At 36.9% G+C, this 26001-nt stretch overlaps 1 long non-coding RNA gene across 2 annotated transcripts in view; it reads left to right on the top strand.

Annotated features, from left to right (window-relative positions):
* LOC120099678 (uncharacterized) overlaps positions 1 to 26001 on the top strand; it is a 66108-nt gene that overhangs the window by 9610 nt on the left and 30497 nt on the right. For both annotated transcript variants that reach the window (XR_010061675.1, XR_010061674.1), the window contains exon 2: positions 7707 to 7824. This is a non-coding gene — a long non-coding RNA (uncharacterized LOC120099678). The remainder of the gene's footprint in view (positions 1 to 7706; positions 7825 to 26001) is intronic.

The following is a 26001-nucleotide window of genomic DNA, read 5'->3' as shown; positions in this document are numbered from 1 at the left end:
AAACTACAGCTAAGAGGTTAGAGAGAATTGAAGGTCTATAGGGAAAATATGTGCCTTTCAGAAACAGAAAAACCTAGGAAATTTAAGTATATGTCACAGGAATGGACCTGGGAATAAAATTATTAACCAGAAGAACCTCCTCTGTTCCCATACCTTTTCTACCCATGCCAAGCCCCTGACTAACTTTCTCCATTCAGAGCATGGAACCTGTAATGAAACAAAGAGAAGTACTTAACTTTAGAGAGATGTAGTATGTAAAGGTTTCCATTGTATCACAGTAGACATTCCTGGAAAGGGCACCCTCGAAACTTGTCAATGTTTGGAAAGCTGTTTAGCAGGTAGGCCATGGCAGTTCTCAGTGACATCATCATTAGGCCCTGGCTTAAAAATTCTTGTATCCTGGAGAGCCCAGCTTCTTCTGTGATGTTACATGTGTTGTCCTGACTGCAACTGCCTCTCAGGTATTCCTGTAGTACATCTAGTATTTACTAATTGTCCTCTAATTCAGAGCAAACACTCATTTGGCAGGGAGAAAAAAGAGGGTAAAGAAAACAGAGATGGGTTGAAGGATGTTGGCCTTCTGTATTTGTATAAAAAATGAAGAAATACTTGGTCCACGGGAAAGCTCAGTGAGTCCTGGTTAGGGATTGAGTGTGTTTGCTGAAGAGATAGCCTTTATATGAGCTTTCAAAACATGGGAATCAAGAGCTTAGAACCTCCCAGAAGCATTTGGAGACCCCTGCATTTTATATGTCCTGGAAGTCAGAGAGTTTATATCATTAATTTTGTTATTCGAAAAGCCAGGTTTTGGAAAGGGCCCAGTTGTTTTCCTGAGAGCTCATAGCTTTTATTCCTTTTTCCAGAAGAGAAAGGTCTTAAGGAAGAAGGGAAGACAAGTATTCTGTCGTCTGCTTAGTGGAAACTTCACCATGATTTGGATTCCTATAGTGCAATTTGTGTCTGACACTGATATCTGGCAAAGAGAAGTGCTTCAAATTTGAACTTCATCATCTCAATCTTTCCACCAGTACTATTCTGACTACAATTCCCTGACAGGGACTCTTAGATTTCTGAGTCAATAGGTCTGGTTAGCTGCCAATTTTCTTATTTTTATTTCCTTTTTTTTATTTTTTTGCAACTTTTATAGCTTTTTTTCCATTGGATATTTCTATAATTACATTTCAAATGTTATTTTCTTTTCCAGTTTCCTGTCCATAAGATTCCTAACCGATCCACTTCTCCTTCTTATATAACCCCCCTTACTGTGCCTGGATATTCTCTTGAACAAGCAGTTAAAACTAGGGAGAATCAAGGGCTTCTCCTTCCATTGATGACCAACAAGGCTATCCTCTACCACATAAGCAGTTGTAGCCATAGGTCTATCCAATTACAATCTTTGAATATTCATATAGTACCAGAAAACTCTGGTTCTTGGCATTGTTTTTCTTATTGGATTAAAAGTGCCTTCACCCTTGTAATCCTTTCTCAAAATCTACCAACAAGAGGTCTGTTTTCATTTCACTGGTTTGCCACTGCCATTCACTTCTATATTTGACATGCTCCAGCTGTGTCTCTCAGGAAAGATCTGTATCCAGTTCCTGGCAGCATGCTCTTCTTATCTTCAACAATCCTATCTAGTTTTGGTGCCTGATATATCTATATCTATATCTATCTATATCTATATCATCTATATCTATATCTATATCTATCTATCTATCTATCTATATATATATATATATATATATATATATATATATTCTTTTGGTGGCTTCTACAACTATGAACTTTGATGGAATATTTACAAGAATTCTGTGAAACTAGGTCAAGAATGTAGGATCCACAAATGACAATGCCAAATAGTTTCCCTCCTATTCTTATTACCTATTGAAGTTGAGGTTTCACTTGACCTCAAGAAATTCCTCTCCCTGCCCATCACTCAGAAACTGATGTTTAGCCTGAATAAAGAATCATGGTAAAACGTCCAAAACCCTCATGTCTTTCACTGGGAACACAGGAAGTTAGATATTAAAGAACTGATATCTAAGAGAACTTCAGAACCACATTCTATAGTACTTGTTGTCCTTTGCTTTACTAATGTCCGATAATTTATGGATAAAATAAGTATTTGGGAGTTGATCATTTGAAGTAGGTACAAAATATTTCCACTCTTATATTCACTGTATAGCTGGGCGCTGATTGTTGCCAAATTAATTGCAAAAAATGAATTGGAAAAATGAAAATTTTGAGTACACATGCAGAAAGCTATATAATGTCCCCTCTCAAAGATATACAATCAGAAAATGTAGCACAATATTCAGTCAATTAAAATTCTATAGGGAAAACACTGGCACCTGGGAAAAAGAGAAAACCTAGGGAATTGAACTTTATGTCACAGGAATGGACCTGGAAATGGAACTAATCTCCAGAAGAATCTCCTTCCTTCCATATTCCTAGATCTTTTCTACCCATGACAAGCCCCTAACTAACTTTTTCATTCAGAGCATGTAATCACTAATGAAGCAGAGAGAAGATTCTAGCTTTAGAGTGATATAGCATGTAAAGGTTTCCACTGCGTCATAGGAGACACTCTCGGAAAAGGCAGTTCAAATCTGGTCAGTGTAAGGAAATCTGTTTAGAGATAGGTCATGGCAGTTATCAGTGACATCATCATTAGTCCCACCATGAAAAATCTCTTGTATTCTGGAGAGCCCTAACTTCTTCTGTGACATCACAGGTGTTGTTTTGACAGCAACTGGTTTCTGATATTCCTTCCATATATCTCTGGTTTACTAATTGGCCTCTAATTCAGTGTAAAGAGCCATTTGGGAGGGAGAACAAATAGGAAGAAGAGATCAGAGATGGGATAAGGAAGCTGGTCTTCTGTCTTGGTATAAAAGAAAAGAAGAAATATATGGTTCTTAGGAAAACACCATGGGCAGATGGCTTTAGTTCTTGTGTTCTCTGGGTTAACAGAGCTCTTGGAGAAGTTGCTGAATATCCTTAAGGGCTTTGGCAGATGGTAAAGTTTCGAGATACCCCTTTTTAGATTTTGATGGTCCTGGGGATTGTATGATGATGTTAAATGTTTCCTAGAAAGAGTGCTAGAGCCAGATTGATTTTTAGATGCTTTAGAAGACATGGAATTTTTCTGATATACTTGGGCTAATGGCACAAGGCCTAAATGACAATTTCTATATAAACTTTCCCTTAGACCTTTGGGTATATATAAAAAAAGCTTTTTGTATTTTTGAAGTCTAATTTGCACAATGACAAATAATTTTGAGCCTGGAGAACACTTTCTAGAGCCCTACAGAGAGGAGAAGAAATATCCTAAAACTCTAGGGCACATGGTGAACAAGTCTTTTTGGTAGAAAGAGGAGTTACTTGAGCATCTTGAAACAATATGGAATGTCCAGCATTGCCTTGTAGTGATTGCAAACTTTCCACAATTCTTTCGCCATTTTGGAAAATTCCAAGGCCCTTTGAACAGATGGAGAAGGTGTGAGACTCATCTGGGGAGTATTGGTAGCTTTTCGTGTCTCTTTTGCAGGAGAAGATGGCACAAGATTCCTTTTGGCAGAAGGGGGATGATTGAAACTGTCTTCCTTAGAGGAGAAATTTCTCAAGACTCCATCAGAAGGATCAAATCTTAACACTTTGTTTCTAGAAACAAGATGACTGTGGTCCACTTTGGTAGAGGAAGAATGTCGACTATTTCTCCCCAGAGTGGACATGTGAAAGAAATCTACTTGGGTAAATGGGGATGGTTGGGAAGCATGCTGTTCAGATGCAGTAAATCCTAAGACATCCTTCTCAGGTGAGGAAGGTCTTAATATACCACGTATATGTGTGGAAATACTGACTGTAACATCAGAATGGGGGGTAGGTATTAGAGCTACCTCTGAAGATATGACCTCTCTTAGAGCATCATGAACATATGTCAGAGATCTGAGAGCCTCATGAGCAGATAAGGATGTTTCTAGATATCATTGGGTAACTGTGGACATTCCAAAAAAAATTACTTCTGCTGGAGAATTGGAAACAGACTTTGGATTAAAGTGTCAGGTTCCCTAGCCTTCTTGATAGGGAAAACAGGTTCCAAGGCCCCTTCAGAAGATGAGGTAAAATCCAGTGCCTTTGATGTATTTGGCAGATGTTCTGGGTCCACTTGTGGGTATAAAGAAGGACTGGGAACCCTTTGTGCATATTAGGAAGAGTGTGTAACTTCTACTGTAATTGGGTAGATGGCTGATCTTGAGAAGATAAGGAAGGTCCTATAGCCTCCTGTGAAGTTTTATCAGGCCATATGCATTCTTTTGCACAAATGGAATCCATGGAATCCCTTTCTTCAAATGCCGAGGATGCTACAGACACTAGTGTTTGCATATCATGTTCCCCGACTCCTCGTTCACATATGGTTGGATCCTTAAACTTCTCTACAGATGGAATATGTCCTAGAAAATCTTTTGCACATGTGTCACTTCCACAAGCCTTTTCTATAGATGTGGCTGTGGGTAGAACTGCTTTTGTATATGTTTCTTGTCCCACACTCTCTTTATAAGATAGACTACTATTCAGAGAATCCTGCTAAATTTTGGGAAATTCTAGCATCTCTGATGTATATGTGGAAAATTTTGGAGCCTCTCCTTTCAAGACAGAACGACCTAGAGTCCCCTGAGGAGGTAGGGTATGTTTTATCTTCTCTGTGTATTGTATAAATATGGAGTCTGCATGGATCCTTGATTATGTGTTGTGATAAAATTGTCTCTTTTGGACCTGATGACAAGACAGGAGGGTCCTTGTCAGTGGTAGAGTATATTTGAATAATTTCTGTTGTATAGGAACATTGGAACTATTGGAGGAGATGGTGAGGGTGCTTGATCATAATTTTATGTGCAGAAGGCACAGGACTCACAATTTTCTACCAAATCTTGTGTGGGTGTGGAACTCTCAAGAGCCCCTTCTGAAACTGGCAAAGGTCCTTGATCTAATGGTGTACATGTAAAAAAATTTGTCTCTGCAAGAGCTGTTATGTGTGTTATGAGGTTCACTTGAGGATTTGTGACTGTATTTTGTCCCCCTTTGACCATAAGTGATGATCTAAGCCCATTTTCATAGTGGAGGAGTTTGAAGGTCCTCTTGGTTTAATAGGGAAGTTCTGAAATCCCCTTTGTCAGCAGAATCAGGTTTCAAACTCACTTTACCTGAAGCAGATCACATAAGGCACTTTGGTGGAGATGGGAGACATCTTTGACTGTCCCTGTGAGTGGACATAGCTCTCTGCCCTGCTTTACCAGCTAGAGAACTTATTAACATCTCATGTGGAAAGGGGGCAGGACTTAGTCAATTTGTGGAATATGAGAAATCACTTAGATTACCTTTAAGAGAAGAAGTTTTGCAGCCCTCTTTGTCTGATAGGGCCTGTTGTACATCCCCTTGACCAGAGAGGTCTTCTCCAACACATTTGGAGAAGAATTGGAAAGACTGGAGACCTGTAGGATAGGGAATAAACATTTGAAACTCCATTGAAAACACTTTGGGACAGAGAGCTGATTACCCATAAGAGTGGGCAATACTGAGACCTCAGGGAAGGAGAGACTGCCACTTGTGCCCACCTTTGCCCACATCCCGAATCCAAGAGGAAACTGCATAGTGCCTCTGGAAACATATATATAGGAGCAGTCAAAATGCAGGAGCCCTGCAGTCCAAACTGCACCTGGATCTGAACTGGTCCAAACAGCATCCTAGACCCAAATCTTGTGTGGGGTGGGGAAGTCTGAGACCATCACAGGAGTGGGATACCCTGAGAACACTGCTAACATTCCTGACTTACGAAAAAAACAATTAGCTCCATCTGGGTCTGCTGTGCATAGGGACATAGGAGCAGTAGGGGCAGGACATTTCTGGTTGTTCCTTTCATAGAGACCTTAAAGTCAGCCTGATTGTTCCAGATTGACTGTAAACAAATAATTTTCTGTGCCTTGGAAAGGGTTTAAAATATTTTCATTAACTTTTAATATGAAATTAGTTAGGACTTTGAGAAAAGGGACAGACAGGCCCTAGAAAGTATATTTTTAAAATTCTTTTCTTAAAATTAGACTTTTTCATGCAATATATTTGAATTATGATTTCCCTTTCCTCTATTCCCTCCTTCTTCTATAGCTCTCCATTCATCTGTATCTACATTCTTCTAACTCTCACTAGAAAACAAACAGTCATCTAAGGGATAAAAATAAAATGAAAGTTAATGAACTGGAGTAGAACAAAACAAGCAGATAGAAAAGAGACAGTACAAGGTACAAGCGTCAGATACAGACACAGAGACCCAGACTTCCATTCACACACTAAGGAATTCCACGGAAATATAAAACCAGGTAAAATGTATACACAAAACATACAGAGCAAAAATTAATAGATAAATAAACAAATAACAAAAGGAAAAAGACATTTTGAAGAAAAAGTCCTCACCCATTATGAAACAAGGATCCTCCAAAGATGATGTTCAGTTGCCTTAGTGCTTTATATGCAGACTACCCTTAAAATTAGTTTGAGTACCAAGTGAGATGCCCTTGGAGAAAACTAAGTTTTCATTTTCAAATGATTACCCATTGGAGATAACTTGCAGTTTAGAGATAAGGTGATATGCAGATCTTGGCTTCTGTCAAGGACTAATTAATAGGTAAGGAGATCTATGAGATGCTGTCCTCTGAGCATAATATAGTTGTGGCACTCAGGAACTCACAATAGTTAAGTCTATGGGAATAGACTCTATATAATATTGATCCTATTCAAAGGAACTAAGAGCAGTGCTGGAGAATAGAAAATGATGTAGGCACGGGTGCCTTACCAGTTGTTACGTGTATAGCTTCATGCCCGGTTAAATCCAGGGGGTCATTAAGCAAAAAGATAAAGGAAATGCACATGCTATGGGGATTTGTTCTAAAGAGGGTATGTTGGTTGGGGCAGATAGGAGATTGGGAGTGTTGAGGGCTTCTACATATGTGTTGTGCATGTATAGAATTGTCAAAGAATAACTTGCTTTCTTAAAACTTCCAAATGTAACCACTAAGAACAGTTTGGCTGACATTCTTTCAAATCTGACCAATTTGTTTTTAAAATTGGGTCTCATTGTGTAGCTCAAATTGACCTAGAACTCCCAGTGTTCTGTCTACTGCCTCCCATGCTCTTGTAGCAGGTTTACACTACATTGATAAAATTATAGAATATGTGTAAATCTTCTGTTTCTGAAGTTTGATTACATAATGCAATATTCTGTCATTAGTTTTTCATTTAACAATATATCTTGAATACATGTGCCTGGGGAAATTCTTCATGGAATATCATGCAATTAGGAAATGGCAGTATACTCATTTGTTTAAATAATACCTACCTGTGTAATTCAGATTATTTTCATTTTCATTAACTAAAGTTCATTACTGAAAATCAGCATGAACACTGACTCAGGCACTGTACTCAATGGTGATTATTTACATTGTATTTTGTACAAATTACAAAACAGTTTGTTGGAATGATGTCAAGGTTGTTAAGTAATGTAATACATGTATAAATACTGCCAAATTGCCATCTCAGAAGACTTTAATAAATACATATTTCCATCAATTTTATATGAAAGAACCCCTAGTATACCATTCAAAATTAAATCATGCACATATTTTAAAATGGTTTCAGTCTCTTATTTCTGTCAGTTGTTGAATTAGGGTATGGACTGAAGAAGCCGAAGAGGAGGGCAGCCTCTATAGGAAGACCACCAGTCTCGAATCATCCCCACGCCTGAGATCTCCCAGACACTTGACCACCAATCAGGTATCATACACAAGCTGGTCCAAGACCCTGTCTCATATATAACAGAGGACTGCCTGGTAATGCCTAATCCTGGAGAGACTTGAGGCTCCACGGATCAGGGATGCCTGGCAAGTCTGTGGAGCATCCTCTTGGAGTCAGGGGAGGAGGAAGTGGAATGGGATGAGTAACTGTGGGATGGGACCTGGAGAGGGAACAATGGCAGAAATGTAAATAAATAAAATACTTTTTATAATAGTTTTAGTCATAAATTCAAGTGCTCATTTCTTTTTTACATCTACATTGCAATTCAATCGTGAAGTTTAGCGTTTTATGCTTACTGAACTGTGTAAGCATTAATCCTTAATTTACTCTTTATGCTATTTGCGAATTTTCTCCATTCTTATTACTGTGCATCAATTGTGTTGGCATATAGAGAATTCTTACTATTCATAATTTGTGCAGAAAATGCATCCATGATTTTTTTTTTATTTTAGTCATCAGTTATGTGTGAATGTCTATGTATAGACTTGTGCACATGAACACAGACACCTGGGGAGACCAGAAGATGTCAGATGCCTTGGAGCTGCTTTTACAGTTGGTTTCAGGTGGCTTGATGGATGTTGGAAACTGAACGTGTTTGCTCTTAAGAGTAGTAAATGCTCTTAACCACTAAGCTAATACTACAATACTTATTCCATAATAAACTCAACCTATTTATAATTTTCTCATATATTTCAGGGTATCTTTGAACTTGAGACATCTTGCCATATTCTAGGTGCTGAGACTACATTCAGGCATTAATTTTCCAGCTTCCTTTCCTTTATCATAGTAAGATGTGTTGGATTAAATATGTTAATATTATACAGTAAAGCATCCAAATGTTTACTTATAGAACCTTGACTTATTGTCTGTTTCTTTCCTCCGCAATGACTATATTAATTTCATAGTTTGCAGTTCTCTCTTTCTTTACACAATCGATCTGATGTGTTTTTATTTCATATAGAATGAAGTAAAATCCTTTTAGTTTTTCTTTGAATAGTTAATGTACAAAGAAAATGTGTTGAATTTCCCATTTTAAGGCCAATACAATACATTATTTCTTTAAAATGTTCCTAGAGATTGTTTTTTTCTTTTTCTTATTATTTTTGTTCTGATTAGTCTCATTATTAATAGTCTGTGTAAGCTTTTATGTGTTCTGGTCATGTAGTGAATATAGAAGTCTTCCAAACATATATGTATAGGTGTCAAAATTGTTTCCTATTTTTTCATGGCATAAAATTTTGTCTGCTCAGCCACCTCACTGGTACACACTCTAAAACATTAAGATGACATATAGCTCCAGACTGCTTTTATATATATACAAGGTTTTCATCATTTTCCTTTTAAGAAATATTTTTGATAATTCTTATATATTTTGTTTTCCATGTCCAGTTGGTAAATCTAGTATGCCTATTTTAATATTTAGTTAATAATTTAATCATAATTATTATGCACTTAATACCTAGCTAATATGAAATTATCATAGAGGCAATTGACTAAATGTAATTAGTTTCCTACAGCATGAAGCTTGGTACATAATTTTGTTCATTAACACTAAGCATTTGCATAAAACAGAGAATATTTCATTTTCCCAATCCTGATGTCAATTTTATGCATTATGACAGGTACCAACTACATGTGACTTTTAAAATTTAAAAGGAGTTAGGATTATATTGTTAAATGACATTTGCACAACATCAAATAAATAGATTTTTTTGCTTCAATTAATTAATCGTGCTACAGCAGAAAAAAAGTTTAATTTCCTTTTGATATGTTAAAATGAAATTTAACTTTACCATTCTCCTGCCTATAAGAAAGTCACCATTCTTATACAGGAGGATTTGCAAAGCACAGGTCAAATTTCTAGTATAACCTGTAATTACAATCATCAGTCTTGTCAGTTTCAAGTGATTGTTCACATCATGCCTGTAAAACAGAATGATCAACATGGCAGGATAACCATAAGGGCAGTGCAATGGCATAAATAGCTTGGTGATAGCCAACAACTCTCTAATTTTACTTAAGTCCTGTTCAATGAACATGGATGGTACTGGTAGTTTAGCCATGTATATAAGGCTATTAAAGTTGTGGTTATAGGGGAGAATGTACAACCCCTTACTTACTTAAGCCATTATCATACGTGACAACAATCAAAGCCATGTGTCCTTATATACAGAATTAATTACACTCTCTGCAGCAAAGATCACAGTAAATTTCCCAGCCATTCAAAATGCAGAATAGAAATTTCAAGTCCAGTTCAATGGCTCTATCTACAAAATGTCACTTGATTCAAGACTGAGGAACATTAAAGAATTGGATGTGAGAAGATTGTAAGAGACTAAAGTTTACTATGAGATGGTTTCTCAAAGTAACACCAGAAATTACCCGTATAATGTCTAACTAACACGACTGTGTAAACAACAGCTGAGGAAGAGAGGGAATGGGGAACAATGAAGGTTTAGTTTTTTTTTCTGTTCCAACTCCTTCCTCTTCTTCTTCTTCTTCTTCTTCTTCTTCTTCTTCTTCTTCTTCTTCTTCTTCTTCTTCTTCTTCTTCTTCTTCTTCTTCTTCTTCTTCTTCTTCCTCTTCCTCCTCCTCCTCTTCTTCCACCTCCCTCTCTCTCTCTCCCTCTCTCTCTCTCTCTCTCTCTCTCTCTCTCTCTCTCTCTCCCCTCTCTCTCTCTCTCTCTCTCTCTCTCTCTCTCTCTCTCTCTCTCTCTCATTTTTGGATATTTCCTGTTTACATTTCGAATGTTATTCCCTTTTCCAGGTTTCCAGTCCACAAGCCCCTTAACCCTTCTCCCTACCCTTCTTTAAGGGAGTACACATCTCCACCCATGGCCTCCCCACACCTCCCCACATTCCCCTACACTGGGGGATCCAACCTTGGCTGAAACAAGAGTTTCTCATTACTTTTTCCCAGCAAGGTCATACTTTGCTACATATGCAGTTGGAAACATGGGTCAGTCCATGTATAGTCTTTCTGCTGTGGTTTGGTCCCTGGAAGCTCTGGTTGGTTGGCATTGTTATTATTATGGGGTTGCAAATCCCTTCAGGTCTTTCAATCCTTTCTCTAATTCTTCCAACTGGGGTCTGATTCTTGGTTCAGTGGTTTGCTCGTGGCATTTCCCTCTATATTTGGCATATTCTGGCTGTGTCTCTCAGGAGGGATCAATAACCAGTCATTGTCAGCCTGCAATTCTTAGCTTCATCCATTTTATCTAGTTTTGTTGTCTGTATATGTATGGGCTACATGTGTGCAAGGCTCTGAATGGCTGGTACGTCAGTCTTTGTTATAAACCTTGTCTCCTTATCCCCTCCTATTGGTATTTGGTTCCCCTTTTAAAGAAGGAGTGAAACATATGCATTTTCTCATCCTTCTTGAGTGTCATGTGGTCTGGGCATTACATGATGGGTAATTCAAGCTTTTTGGATAATATCTACTTATCAATGAATGAATGCCAAGTGTGTTTTCTGGTGGTTGAGTAACATCACTCAGGATATTTTCTAGTTCATTTTATTTGCCTATGAATTTCATCAAGTCATTGTTTTGATAGCTGAGTAATATTTACTGTATAGATGAACCAAATTTCTGTATCCATTCCTCTGTTGAAGGGCATCTGTGTTCTTTCCAGCTTCTGCCTATTATAAATAAGGCTGCTATGAGCAGATTTGAATGTATTTCTCTGTTTTTTTGTTGGACCAACTTTTTGGTATATGGCCAAGAGAAGTATAGGTGGGTCCTCAGGTCATGGAAGGTCCAATTTTCTGAGGGAACTTCAGACTGATTTTCAGAAGGGATGTTCAAGTCTGCAATCCTACCATCAATTGAGAGTGTTCCTCCTTCCCCACATCTTCGACAGCATCTACTGTCACCAGAGATTTATATTTTAGCCATTCTGACTGGTGTGAGGTGGAATCTCAGATTTGTTTTGATTTGAATTTCCCTGATGACTAAGGATGTTGAATATTTATTTAGGTGCAACTGTTTGCAGTTTTGTCCGAATGACAGTGTCTTTTGCCTTACAGAAGCTTTACCATTTCATGAGGTCCTGTTTGTCAATTCTTGATCTTAGAGCATAAGTCATTGGTGTTTTGTTCAGGAAATATTCTCCATTGCTCATGTGTTCAAGACACTTCACAACCTATTCTTCTTTCATTTGAGTGTATCTGGTTTGATGTGTAGGTCCTTGATTCGCATGGACTTACCCTTTGGACGTAGTCATAAGAATGGGATAATTTGCCATCTTCTACATGCTGGCTTCCAGTTGAACCAGCCCTCTTTTTGGAAAATGCTATGTTTCTTCCTTAGGACTGTTTTATCTCCTTTGCCAAAGATCAAGTTATAGGCATGTGTGTTCATTTTTGGGCCTTCAATTCTATTCCATTCTGTATCTGTCTGTCTCTGTACCAAAAACATGCAGTTTTTATCACTGTTGCTCTGTAATACTGCTTGAGTTCTGGGCTGATGATTCCCCCAGAAGTTCTTCTATTGTTGAGGATAGTTTTCACTATCCTGGCTTTTGCTTAATCCAAATGAAATTGCACATTGCTCTTTCTATCTCTATTAAAGAATTGAGTTGGAATTTTGATGGAAATTGCATATAATGCGTAGATTGTTTTTGGCAAAATGGTCATCTTTACTATAATAATACCGTCAATCCATGAGCGTTTAAGCTTTTTCTATCTTCTGAGACCTTCTTCAATTTCTTTCTTCAGATACTTGAACTTGTCATACAGATCATTCACTTGCTTGGTTAAACAAACACCAAGATCTTTTATTTTATTTGGGACTATTGTGAGATGTATGAATTCATTATTTTCTTTCTCAGCCTGTTTATGGATACTTTGAGGAGAGGAAGGCTCCTGGTATGTTTGAGTTAATTTTATACCCTGACACTTTTCTGAAGTTGTTTATCAGGTTAAAAAGTTCTCTGGTGGATCTTTTGGGATCACTTAAATATACTATCATATTATCTGCAAATAGTGATATTTTGATTTCTTCCCTGTCAATTTGTATCCCTTTGTCTTCCATTTGCTGTCTGATTGCTCTGGATATGACATGGAGTCCTGTATTGAATAACTAGGGCGAGAGTGGACAGCCTTGTCTAGTCCCTGATTTTAGTGAGGTTTCTTTAAGTTTCTCTCCATTTAGTTTGATGTTAACTAGAGGTTTGCTGTATATTTCTTTCACTATGTTGAGATATGGGCTTTCAATTCCTGATCTTTCCACGACTTTTACCCTGATTTGTTGTTGAATTTTGTCAAATGCTTTCTCCACATCTTATGAAATGACCATGTGTCCTTATCTTTTAGTTTGTTTACATATTGGATAACATTGATTGTTTTCTGTATATTAAAACATCCCTGCATACCTGATCATGACGGATGAATGTTTTGATGTTATTTAGATTTGGTTTGCAAGAATTTTATTGAGTATTTTTGCATCAATATTCATAAGGGAAATTGGACTCAAGTTCTCTTTCTTTGGTCTTTGTATGGTTTAGATACAAGAGTAATTGTGGCTTCATAGAAGCAATCTGATAGTGTTATGTTTCAATTTTGTGGACTAGTTTGGACAGTATTTTTATGAGGTCTTCTATGAAGGTTTAATTAAATGCTGCACTGAAGCCATCTGGAACTGGGATCTTTTTGGTTGGGAGACCTTTAATAACTACTTTTATTCATTTAGGATCTATGGGGTTGTATAGATGGTTTATTTGTTCCTGATTTAACATTGGTACATGGTATCTGTCTAGAAAATTGTCCATTGCATCCATATTTTCCAGTTTTCTTGAATATAGGGTTTTATAGTGGAAAATCTTGATCTTTGCAATTTCTTCAAATTCTGTTGTTATGTCTTCCTTTTCATTTCTGATTTTGTTAATTTGGATACTGTCTCTGTGAGCTCTGGTTAATCTGGCTAAAGGCTTATATATTGTGTTGTTTTTCTCAAAGAAACAGCTTCTGGTGTTGATGATTCTTTGTAAGTCATTTTGTTTCTACTTGGTTGATTTCATCCCTGAGTTTGATTATTTCCTGCCTTCTACCCCTCTTGGGTTTACTTATTTCTTTTTGTTCTAGAGCTTTAATTTGTGCTGTCAAGCTGCTGATATATGCTCTCTTCTGTTTCTTCTCCCAAGCACTCAGAGATATAAGTTTTCCTTTTAGCACTGCTTTCATTGTGTCACATATATTTCGGAATGTTGTATCTTCATTTTCATTTTAATTAAGTTATCTTTAATTTCTTTCTTTATTTCTTCCTTGACCAAGTTGTATAAGAGTAGAGCATTATTCAACTTCCATGTATACATAAGCTTTCTGTCATTATTGTTATTGTTGAAGGCCAGTCTTAGTGTGTGGTGATCTTTTAGAATGCATAGGATTATTTCTATCTTCCTGTATATATTGAGGCGTGTTTAGTGACCGATTGTATGGTTAATTTTGGAGAAGGTTCCATGAGGTTCTGAAAAGAATGGACATCCTTTATTTGTAGCATGGAATGGTCTATAAATATTTGTTAAATCCATTTGTTTCATAACTTCTGTTATGTTCTCTAAATCTGTGTTGAATTTCTGTTTCCATGATCTCTCCAGTGAGAGTGAGGTGTTGAAATCTCCTACTATTATCATCTGCAGTGCAATGCATGCTTTGAGCTTTAGTAAGGTTTCTTTTATGAATGCAGGTGCCCTTTCATTTGGAGCAAAGATACACACGATTGAGAGTTCATCTTGGTGGGTTTTTCCTTTGATTTATGTGAAGTCATTATCCTCTTTATACTCCTTAGGAAGCCATGTCCTTCCTTATCTTTTTTAAAGACTTTTTGTTAAAAGTCAATTTTATTTGACAATAGAATCCAACTTCAGCTTGCTTCTTCAGGCAATTTCCTTGGAAATGTGTTTTCCAGCCATGTACTCTGAGGTAGTATCCGTCTTTGTCTCTGTGGTGTGTTTCCTGCCTACAGCAAAATGCTTGATACTGTTTATGTATCCATTCTGTGACTCTGTGTCTTTTCATTGGGAAATTGAACCCATTGATGTTGAGAGATATTAAGGAATATGGATGGTCACTTCCTTTTATTTTTCTTGTTAATTGTACAATTATGATTGTTTGTCTCTGTTTTGGATTCCTTGCAAGGAAATTATATTCTTGCTTTCGGTATGATATATTTTCTCTCCTATGTTGGAGTTATCCATCTACTATCTTTTGTAGGCCTGGATTGGCTCAAAAGTATTTCATAAATTTGTTTTTTTTGTGTAATATCTTGATTTCTTTGTCTATATTAATTCAAAATTTTACTGGATACAGTAACCTGATCTGGCAATTGTGCCCTCTTAGGGTCTATTAGACATCTGTCCAGGTTATTCTCACATTCATAGTCTCTAGTGAGGAGTCTGGTGTAATTCCTATAGGTCTGACTATATATGTAACGGCACCTTTTTCCCTTACTGCTTTTAATATTCTCTCTTTGTTTTGTGCAGTTGGTGTTTTGACTATTATGTGATGGGAGGAATTTCTCTTCTGGTCGAATCTATTTGGAGTTCTGTGTGCTTCTTGTTTTTAATGGGCATCTCTTTCTTTAGGTTAGGGAAGTTTTCTTTTGTAACTTTGTTGAAGATATTTACTGGCCTTTTAAGTTGGGAGTCATCTTTTTCTTCTATACCTATTAACCTTAGGTTTGATCTTTTCATTGTGTCCTGAATTTCCTGTATGTTTTGGGCCAGGAACTTTTTGTTTTCCGTTATCTTCATCAGTTGTGTTGATGATTTCTATGGAATCTTCTGTCCCTAAGATTCTCTCTTCTATCTCTTGCATTCTGTAGGTGATTCTTGAATATATGGCTCCTTGTCTCTTCCTTTGTTTTTCGGTCTCCTTATTTGACAAATTTGTGCTTCCTTTATTCTTTCTATTTCTATTTTCAAGTCCTCAAGTTTGGACATGTTTCCTGTAATTCGTTCATGGATTATTGTGTTTCCTCTCTAAGGGCTTCTACTTGTTCACTTCTGTTTCCCTGCATTTTTCTAAGGGAATTCTTTAGGTTTCTCTTAAATTCCTCCATCATTATACAACAATTGTGATTTTAAATATAAATCTTGCTTTTCTGGTGTGTTTAAATATCCAGTGTTTTCTTTGGTGGGATATCAGGGCTCTGTTGATGCAAAGTTGTATTGGTTTTTGTTGCTTATGTCTCTACCTTTGCCCCTAGACTTCAGGGTGTGTCTTGGTGTTTGTTTGTCTTGCTGCTTCTGAGAGTGACTTGACCCTACTTTGGCCTCTGTGTCATCACTGTCGTAGAACTGTTTCATGTTTACTTTCAACCTTTCCTGGGAACAGGTGTTCTGATTTCATGTGTGTAGGCATTCCTGTAAACCTTTTTCCAGCTCTAGGCACAAGCAGGAATCAAAGAATACAGCCCATGATTGCTTCTGCATGCCCTTGCCCTCCATGGGCAAAGTTTGCTCTGTGCGATATCCTCTTGGGTCTGTACTGTGGCGAGGTGGGTATTCTCCCCTGACTTCTCAGGAATATCCACACTCCTGAGGGTCCAGCATCCTACCCGATGGGATTTGGGTACAGGGAACTGTTTGGCATTTCAGTAAAGTCTTAGGTGCAGACCAGAACCGTTGGTATCGATGGCTGACTGTTCCTATATCCCAGAGGCACTGTTTAATTTCTCCTTGCACCAGGGATGTGAGCTAAGGTGCGCAGATATATCGATCTGTCCTGCAGCCTCAGGATTTCTTGCGAATCATTTTTATTGTACAAATTTAAATTTAAATATAACATTATTGTTCTTGAGTTGATTTTCTGGAAATGTTACTGAGAGAGGCAAGCCCTTACACTCTAAGTAGAGAGCTACATATACAAATATCAAAACTACTAATGAAAAGGAAGTTGTTTAACAATATTTCAAATTTAGAAAAGTAATCATTTTCTGTTTTGTCTGTGGGAAGTTTGTTTATTTGTTTTTTGTTTGTTTGTTTTAATATGGAGAAATATTTACAGTACATCAAAATAAGTTTGAAAGGCATCACAATAGAATCCTATTCATTCCAGCAATTTTTCTACAAGAGCAGAGTCCACTGAGTGGTCTGTACAACAGACCTCCTGCTTCATAATTGTCAGAGCTTTATGTCTGACTCATGTTCTCTCCACTTAGATTTTTATAAATTTTTCATGAATGGGTGCAGTTCTAATCTAATAGATCTAATAAGCTAGTACACCTGATTATGTCGTCTTCCCTCATGAGAAAACTTTGTATTGTTTTGGTTTTTGTTGTTGTTGTTGTTTGGGGAGCTGTGTTTTTCATTATCCCTAACAGAAAATTAATCTAGTGATCAATTAGTGAATAGAAACGAAAATTATGTATTGTGATGAGAAATTCCCCAAAATAGAGTTAACACAAAGGTAAATCTAAAATGTTTGTGGGTAGACATGTACACAAGCACATGTCACATGTAGCTGACAAGCATTCAACACCAGATAAACTTAAGTGATTTGGGAAATTAAATTAATTAACACAGAAGCAAACTAATAGGGAATACATTTTTTTCTTAGCTGCATTTATAATTGACCAAATGGTGAAAAAGTATGTAAAGAAATACTGTTACCCTGCGTTGTTATTTATACTAACATTTTAATTCATGTACATTCTCCATGTGCTCTTTCTCTATTGTGTTTCTCTGTGTCTGTGTTTCTGCATGAATCTATAGGCACAAATGTGTATGTGGCATACATGTGAGTGTGTGTGCATGTGTGTGTGTATGTTTGTGTGTCTTTTATGGTATTTTTAAACATGGGTAACATGTTTATTTATAATTTGGAAATACTGAAACTCACATTTGGTTTGTGGATCGACCATGTGCTGATCTACTCACATATCTCTGACATTTCATTTTATCAAGTTAATAGAGAGAGAGCCTAACTGGCTGGTGATATCTCCTATTCTACTCTTGTTAGGAAAAGAGGTGTATTTTTGGCAAAAAAATCAAACTTCAGCAAAGACATATACACCCAACAAAACAGGAAAGGTCATCTCATGTGAAGGGGAAAGTTATCAAACAGTGAGAAAAATGAGTTTGCCTCATCTCCAATATTTTAAGGACATGAGACTGAACTTCAGAAGATATAATGAGAAGGGAAAGGCAGAATCACTAAGTAGCCACATTAAACTGAAGAATGTAATGAAAACATTCTCATTACATGAGAGCTCATGGATTGGTAAGGATGGTAAACATAATGATGAGAAATTTGCAGTCCATAATCAGTCTCCATATAAGGCTACAATGTGAACAAGGTGAGAAGAAGTCACCAGTACAGTGCTAACAGCTACTTTATCAGTTACAGTGTGAAAAACAGAATGTAACTGTAGAAAGAAGAGAAGGGTTACCTCTGAAAACACACAAGGCTGTGCTGGAAATGAACAGTTTTCCATGAAAGTAACCAAGCAAGCACATAGCAACTGTGCGATGCAAAATGAGCAAATAGGAAAGAACAGTATAGATACTATGTGTACAGAAATACAGGCAATTTGGTGGAATTATAAGATGTTGAGATGAAAGTATAGGAAGAAATTTCTGTCAAGACAGGCATCCTGTCTTGCTCTTAGAATACTAATATTAAAGAGACTGAGGGAGAAGAATAAGGAATTTCTGTTTAGCCTGGACTACATATCAAGTCACCACCTCTTTTTTTCTCTTTTTTTAAATTTTTATTTATATCATTAGTCGCATAGATAGAATACCATGAACAACATTAAGAAAACAGAAATTTAATGGAAACACAGGGAAATGCTCACTAAGAAAACATGTTCTATATAGAGACAGGAACTATTAAGTTATTGATAACAGCTACCATATTGAAGGATGCAGCATGAAGGGTTATGGTCCTCTTTGGTTGATCCTTCTCCTCTTTCATGACTCAGTTTACACTTCTCAAGATGTGTTTCTGTCCACATCATTATTGTGCTGACATTGAGATGTTTCTGCCTTTAATTCTATGTATGTAAACCAGTAATCATTTATTTATCCAATGATTATTTGATTTTAATTTATCTTCAAAAATGATGAGTCTTGAGGAAATGATACTTTTAATGTGTGGGTTTGAATATTCAGAAAACAAATCAGAGAATAACCTGGACCCAACACACACACACACACACACACACACACACACACACACACACACAGGGTGGTTGGAGAGACAATACCTGTGGCATCAGGAAACCATAAAGATGAGTGGGTTGATTAGTTTTTCTGCATAACATTGATGACTAGTTAATGATTAGAATGGGTAAAATATTGAGATGCACTCAAGGTATCTTTTCCTTCATTTGAATGATAGCTTTCACACCATGTGAAACTGTACTTAGACCCACAGTAAACCTTCTGCATGAGCTTCATTAGTGCCAGGACTACAAGTTCCCACCATCTATTGTAAATATTTGGATAATAGGTTCAATGCTTAGCACACTTTGGACAATCCCTTAGTGTTAAGAGAGAAAGTTTAGATATGAAATTCTGTGAGAATAAATCTTTTCTAAGCTTTGATTTTTGTGACTGTAGACAAAGACTTTGACTCTGATGTAACTGAGGCTCTAAACATATTTAAAAATTAACACCTCTCATCTACAAGAATCCTTCTAATGGCTTGCTGCTCTGTCTTCCAGGAGATGAGTGTCAAGTGTGTTAGTTGCTCTTTGTGTCAGGAGAAGGGCTTTTCAGTCAAATGCTTTGCAATTGCCAAGTTCTCTGAGGTCCCTGGAGAATGCTTCCTCCTGTTCACCCTCATCCTGCTTTCATATCCTTTTTTATCTGTACTGGTCCATCTCTACATACTACCATATACTTCTGTCTGGTGAATTTATGTATCCTGGGAATTGGCTACATGGGCTCTGTCATACCCAAGATGTGGAGAGCTTTGTAAGTGAAATACGAGGAGGGATGTACCACACAGATGTTTTTCTCCACACATTTTGGTATAAGTGAGTGCTGCCTATTGCCAGCCACGGCCTTTGGCCACTGTATGGACCAGATTCACTATGCAATCCAAATAAGGCGTGGGGTATGTGTCCATTTGGCAATTATTTCATGGGGAATAGGTTGCATTGTAGGGTTGTGACAAAACTACTTGTGGCCCAAATCTAACCACCCGTCAGTACTTGATAAACTCTTAGTCTATACAGCAGTGACAACCATGTTGAACCACATCATCTATAGCATAAGGAACCAATAAGTCAAGGAAGCACTGGGAAGAACTCTGTGTCTGAGAAAGTTGTAATAATAATTAGGTGCATAGTCTGTGAAAGAAAAACAACAAAGCACTGTGTTCTTTCTGGCTGGCTTGAAACAAACTTTAAGAAACATAACTTTGTTTTTGAGTTTCTCTATATTCACCACCATTCTTAATTGCAAACAGTGGTATAGTTTCCTTGCTTTAAATAACTTTATTAGATTAGTCCAGTACTTAGAGATTTTGATCTGGGCACAGTTTAAACCACATGCTAATGTCTCAGGGGCCTTGAAAGTCCTCTGTATCCATTCTTAGGTATTTGGAGATCTTCCAAGAAATTACTTCTCAACTCATTGTTCTCAACTCATTGATCTCAACTCATTGTTCTACTCAGTGATCTCAAGTCATTGTTCTACAATTCCATATATCTCAGTACATGTAAATTCATTGCATTGGACTGGAACTGCTAAATAGTTCTCAGGTCAGTAAATTGTTAGGCTCTGCTTTTTGTACCTTTAGGTCAATCCACATGTCAGATTTGGACACCCAGGACCTATGATTTTGGAACAGGAGTAATCTTTCCTCCCTTTTATGATTTCTAACAGGGCAGTGGAAAAGTATTTCAGCCAGGTGATTCTAAAAATCAACATCCTTGTTTCAGATAAACACACACACACACACACACACACTCATGCACGCACGCATTCATACACACATTATACAGGAATTTAAGTGGGAGTACAAGTGACAGAAGACTAATATAAAAGGTCAGCTAGTGTCAGAAAATTAGATTCTGGTTGTTATTTCCAAATAAAGTAAAATAAAATAAGAGAAAATAAAATAAAATAAAATTAGAATCGTGTATAATGAAAGAAAAATAGAATTCCTTTTAAGTGTGCAGAAAATATGGAAGACTTTAAAATATAAATTACAATGACACTAAGACTAGAGTATTATTTTAGGCATGAGTCACCTAAACAGAAAGACATTGATTAAATTCTCCTCAGACTCATTGTTCTCAGTCTTTTTACAAGCAGTAAGGACCATTGAGGCGAGAGCAGTGGACAAACGTGAATGAGAATCTGAAAACAAAGCTAACGTGTTGAAGAGACACACAGTCTTTCTATAGTTTTTCCATAATAATTCTCCTATAATTTCTATTACTTTAAAAGGAAATACAAAAGAAAATACATTAAACTATTTAAACTAAAAAAGGAAAAGTAATTTAAAATAATTTCATTGCTCCTTAATTGGGTGTTAAGATGCCAGTCATCCACCTAATGCTGAACATAGATAAACAAAGCAGGAAACACTTTTTGTTATCTGTGCCAAGTATATACAATCTCGACCTAAAAGAGAAAAACCACTAGGCAAATCTAAATTCAGAGACATTCTAGAAAAGTAATTATTTCACTTCAAAGGTGTGGTCACAGAAGGTAAAAATTGTAAAGAATTATCACAGAATAGAATAACCAAAGATATGTAATAATTAAGGTTCAACAGGATTTCTGGATTTTATACGGGCATAGAAGGTGTACAGTAGTAGAACCAGTGATTTTATGATTTTGTCAACCTACTGTGGTATTTGTAATATATTAATATTTTTCAATTATCTGATTTTTGATGGATTATGGAATATAAAATTGAGGAATTGGGGTACGGTAAAAAAGAGTACTGTTTCCTGTCAATTAAATTTGATTTTCCTGTATATTTTGAGTTCAGCATTATTTTTTGTATTTATTAATTTTATTAATGTATTTCTCAAATGCTGCCCTCCTTCCTGTTTTCCCCCACAGAGTCCCTTACCATCCCTTTCTGATTTCTTCTTTTAAAAAGTGAAAACAACAGTAGATATAAGGCTTGTTTAGTCCATGAATAGCTGTTTATTTGGCCATGTATTTGAAAATCTACAACACTGATAGTACAGACATCAGGAAATAGTCTCTAAAATGATCTTTAAAAATTAAAAATTCTCCATTTATCAGTAATCAGCTATCAGCTTAACAATGCTGGAAGAATCCCAGAACATAAATATCCTTGTTATATACATAGAGAAAAATGATTAGACAGGAAGAAAAACAGATAGCAACCTTCCTGGATTCAACAAAAGAGAGTCTCATTTCCTTTACTGTATTCTGCATGATTTTACAGAGATTATGGGCTAATACCTAGAAATGAACACTTACAAAATCAAACAACAAACTAACCACAAACTGCAATATTTATAAAAGCTAAACAAATATGTGGAAAGTATAATTTTTATCTATGTAAGAGAAAACTACTGTTTATTAATTTATATATTAATAAAATTTAAATTTTATTACTGCAAATTTTTTTTATTAACTTGAGTATTTCTTATTACAGTTTGAGTGTTATTACCTTTCCCAATTCCGGGCAAACATCCCCCTAATCCCTCCCCCTCCCCTACTTTACTGGTGTTCCCCTCACCACCCTCCCCCCATTGCCGCCCACCACCCAATAATCTAGTTCACTGGGGCTTCAGTCTTAGCAGGACCCAGGGCTTCCCCTTCCACTGGTGCTCTTACTAGGATATTCATTGCTACCTATGAGGTCAGATTCCAAGTAAGTCCATGTATAGTCTTTAGGTAGTGGCTTAGTCCCTGGAATCTCTGGTTGCTTGGCATTGTTGTACATATGGGGTCTCAAGCCCCTTCAAGCTATTCCAGTTCTTTCTCTGATTCCTTCAACAGGGGTCCTATTCTCAGTTCAGTGGTTTGCTGCTGGCATTTGCCTCTGTATTTGCTGTATTCTGGCTGTGTCTCTCAGGAGCGATCTACATCCGGCTCCTGTTGGTCTGCACTTCTTTGCTTCATCCATCTTGTCTAATTGGGTGGCTGTATATGTATGGGCCACATGTGGCAGGCTCTGAATGGGTTTTCCTTCTGTGTCTGTTTTAATCTTTGCCTCTCTATTCCTTGCCAAGGGTATTCTTATTCCCCTTTTAAATAAGGAGTGAAGCATTCACATTTTGATCATCCGTCTTGAGTTTCATTTGTTCTAGGCATCTAGGGTAATTCAAGCATTTGAGGTAATTCCAGTTATCAATGAGTGCATACCATGTGTGCTTTTCTGTGATTAGGTTACCTCACTCAGGATGATATTTTCCAGTTCCAACCATTTGCCTACAAATTTCATAAAGGCATTTTTTGATAGCTGAGTAATATACCATTTTGTAGATGTATCACATTTTCTGTATCCAATCCTCTGTTGAAGGGCATCTGGGTTCTTTCCAGCTTCTGGCTATTATAAATAAGGCTGCGATGAACATAGTGGAGCATATGTCTTTTTTATGTGTTGGGGAATCTTTTGGGTATATGCCCAAGTGAGGTATAGCTGGATCCTCAGGCAGTTCAATGTCCAGTTTTGTGAGGAAACTGCAGGACTTAATTCCAGAATGGTTGTAACAGTCTGCAATCCCACCAACAATGGAGGAGTGTTCCTCTTTCTCCGCATCCTCACCAGAATTTGTTGTCTCCTCAGTTTTTGATCTTAGCCATCCTCTCTGGTGTGAGGTGAAATCTCAGGGTTGTTTTGATTTGCATTTCCCTTATGACGAAAGATGGTAAACATTTCTTTAGGTGTTTCTCAGCCATTCCGCATTCCTCAGCTGTGAATTCTTTGTTTAGCTCTGAACCCCATTTTTTAATAGGGTTATTTGTCTCCCTGCGGTCTGACTTCTTGAGGTCTTTGCATATTTTGGATATAAGGCCTCTCTCTATATGATGTAGGATTGGTAATGATCTTTTCCCAATCTGTTGGTTGCTGTTTTGTCCTAACCACAATGTCCTTTGCCTTACAGAAGCTTTGCAGTTTTGTGATATCCCATTCGTCGATTCTTGATCTTAGACCATAAGTCATTGGTGTTTTGTTCAGGAAATTTTTTACAGTGCTCATGTGTTCCAGATGCTTCCCTAGTTTTTCTTCTATTAGTTTAAGTGTATCTGATTTGATGTGGAGGTCCTTGATCCACTTGGACTGAAGCTTTGTTCAGGGTGATAAGCATGGATCGATCTGCATTCTTCTACATGTTGACCTCCAGTTGAACCAGCACCATTTGCTGAAAATGCTATCTTTTTTCCATTTGATGGTTTTGGCTCCTTTGTCAAAAATAAATTGACCATAGGTGTGTGGGTTCATTTCTGTTCCATTGGTCTACCTGTCTGTCTCTGTACCAATACCATGCAGTTTTTACCACTATAGCTCTGTAATACTGCTTGAGTTCAGGGATAGTGATTCCCCCTGAAGTCTTTTATTGTTGAGGATAGTTTTAGCTATCCTGGGATTTTTGTTATTCCAGATGAATTTGCAAATTGTTCCATCTAACTCTTAGAAGAATTTGTTTGGTATTTTGATGGGGATTGCATTGTGTCTGTATATTGCTCTTGGTAAAATGGCCTTTTTTACAATATTATTCCTGCCTATCCATGCACATGGGAGATCTTTGCATCTTCTGAGGTCTTCTTCAATTTCTGTCTTCAGAGTCTTGAAGTTCGTATTGTACAAATCTTTTACTTGTTTGGATAAAGTCACATCGAGGTACTTTATATCAATTGGGACTATTATGAAGGGTGTCACTTCCCTAATTTCTTGCTCGGCTTGTTTCTCTTTTGTGTAGAGGAAGGCTACTAATTTATTTGAGTTAATTTTATACCCAGCTACTTTGCTGAAGTTATTTATCAGCTTTAGTATTTCTCTGGCATAACTTTTGGGATCACTTAAATATACTATCATATCATCTACAAATAGAGATATTTTGACTTCTTCTTTTCCCATCTGTTTCCCCTCCTTTTGTTGTCTAATTGCTATGGCTAGAACTTCAAGACCTATATTGAATAAGTAGGGAGAGAGTGGGCAGTCTTGTCTAGTCCCTGATTTTAGTGGGATTGCTTCAAGTTTCTCTACATTTAGTTTAATGTTAACAACTGGTTTGCTATAAATTGCTTTTACTATGTTTAGATATGGGCCTTGAATTTCAATTCTTTCCAGGACTTTTATCATGAAGGGGTATTGAATTTTGTCAAATGCTTTCTCAGCATCTAATGAAATGATCATGTGGTTTTGTTTTTTCAGTTTGTTTATATAATGGATCACTTTGATGGTTTTCTGTATATTAAACCATCCCTGCATGTCTGGGATGAAGCCTACTTGATCGTCGTGAAAGATTCTTTTGATGTGCTCTTGGATTCCGTTTGCCAGAATTTTGTTGAGTATTTTTGTGTCGATATTCATAAGGGAAATTGGTCTGAAGTTCTCTTTCTTCGTTGGGTCTTTGTGTGGTTTAAGTATAATTGTGACTTCATAGAAGGAATTCGGTAGTGCTCCGAAGGTTTCAATTTTGTGGAATAGTTTGGATAATATTGGTATGAGGTCTTCTATCAAGGTCTGATAGAATTCTGCACTAAACCTGCCTGGGCATGGGCTCTTTTTGGTTGGGAGACCTTTAATGACTGCTTCTATTTCCTTAGGAGTTATGGGGTTGTTTAACTGGTTTATCTGTGCCTAATTTAACTTCGGTACCTGGTATCTGTCTAGGAAATTGTCCATTTCCTGAAGATTTTCAAGTTTTGCTGAATATAGGCTTTTATAGTAAGATTTGATGATTTTTTGAATTTCCTCTGAATCTGTAGTTATGTCTCCCTTTTCATTTCTGATTTTGTTAAATTGGACACACTCTCTGTGTCCTCTCGTTAGTCTGGATAAGGGTTTATCTATCTTGTTGATTTTCTCAAAGAACCAACTTTTGGTTCTGTTATTTCTTTCTATGTTCCTTTTTGTTTCTACTTGGTTGTTTTCAGCTCTGAGTTTGATTATTTCCTGCCTTCTACTCCTCCTGGGTGTTTTTGCTTCTTTTTGTTCTAGAGCTTTCAGATGTGCTGTCAAGCTGTTGACATATACTCTTTCCTGTTTC

This window comes from Rattus norvegicus, chromosome Y (assembly GCF_036323735.1).
Source record: "Rattus norvegicus strain BN/NHsdMcwi chromosome Y, GRCr8, whole genome shotgun sequence".
NCBI classification, from domain to species: domain Eukaryota; kingdom Metazoa; phylum Chordata; class Mammalia; order Rodentia; family Muridae; genus Rattus; species Rattus norvegicus.
This window is presented reverse-complemented; position numbering and strand designations above follow the sequence as displayed.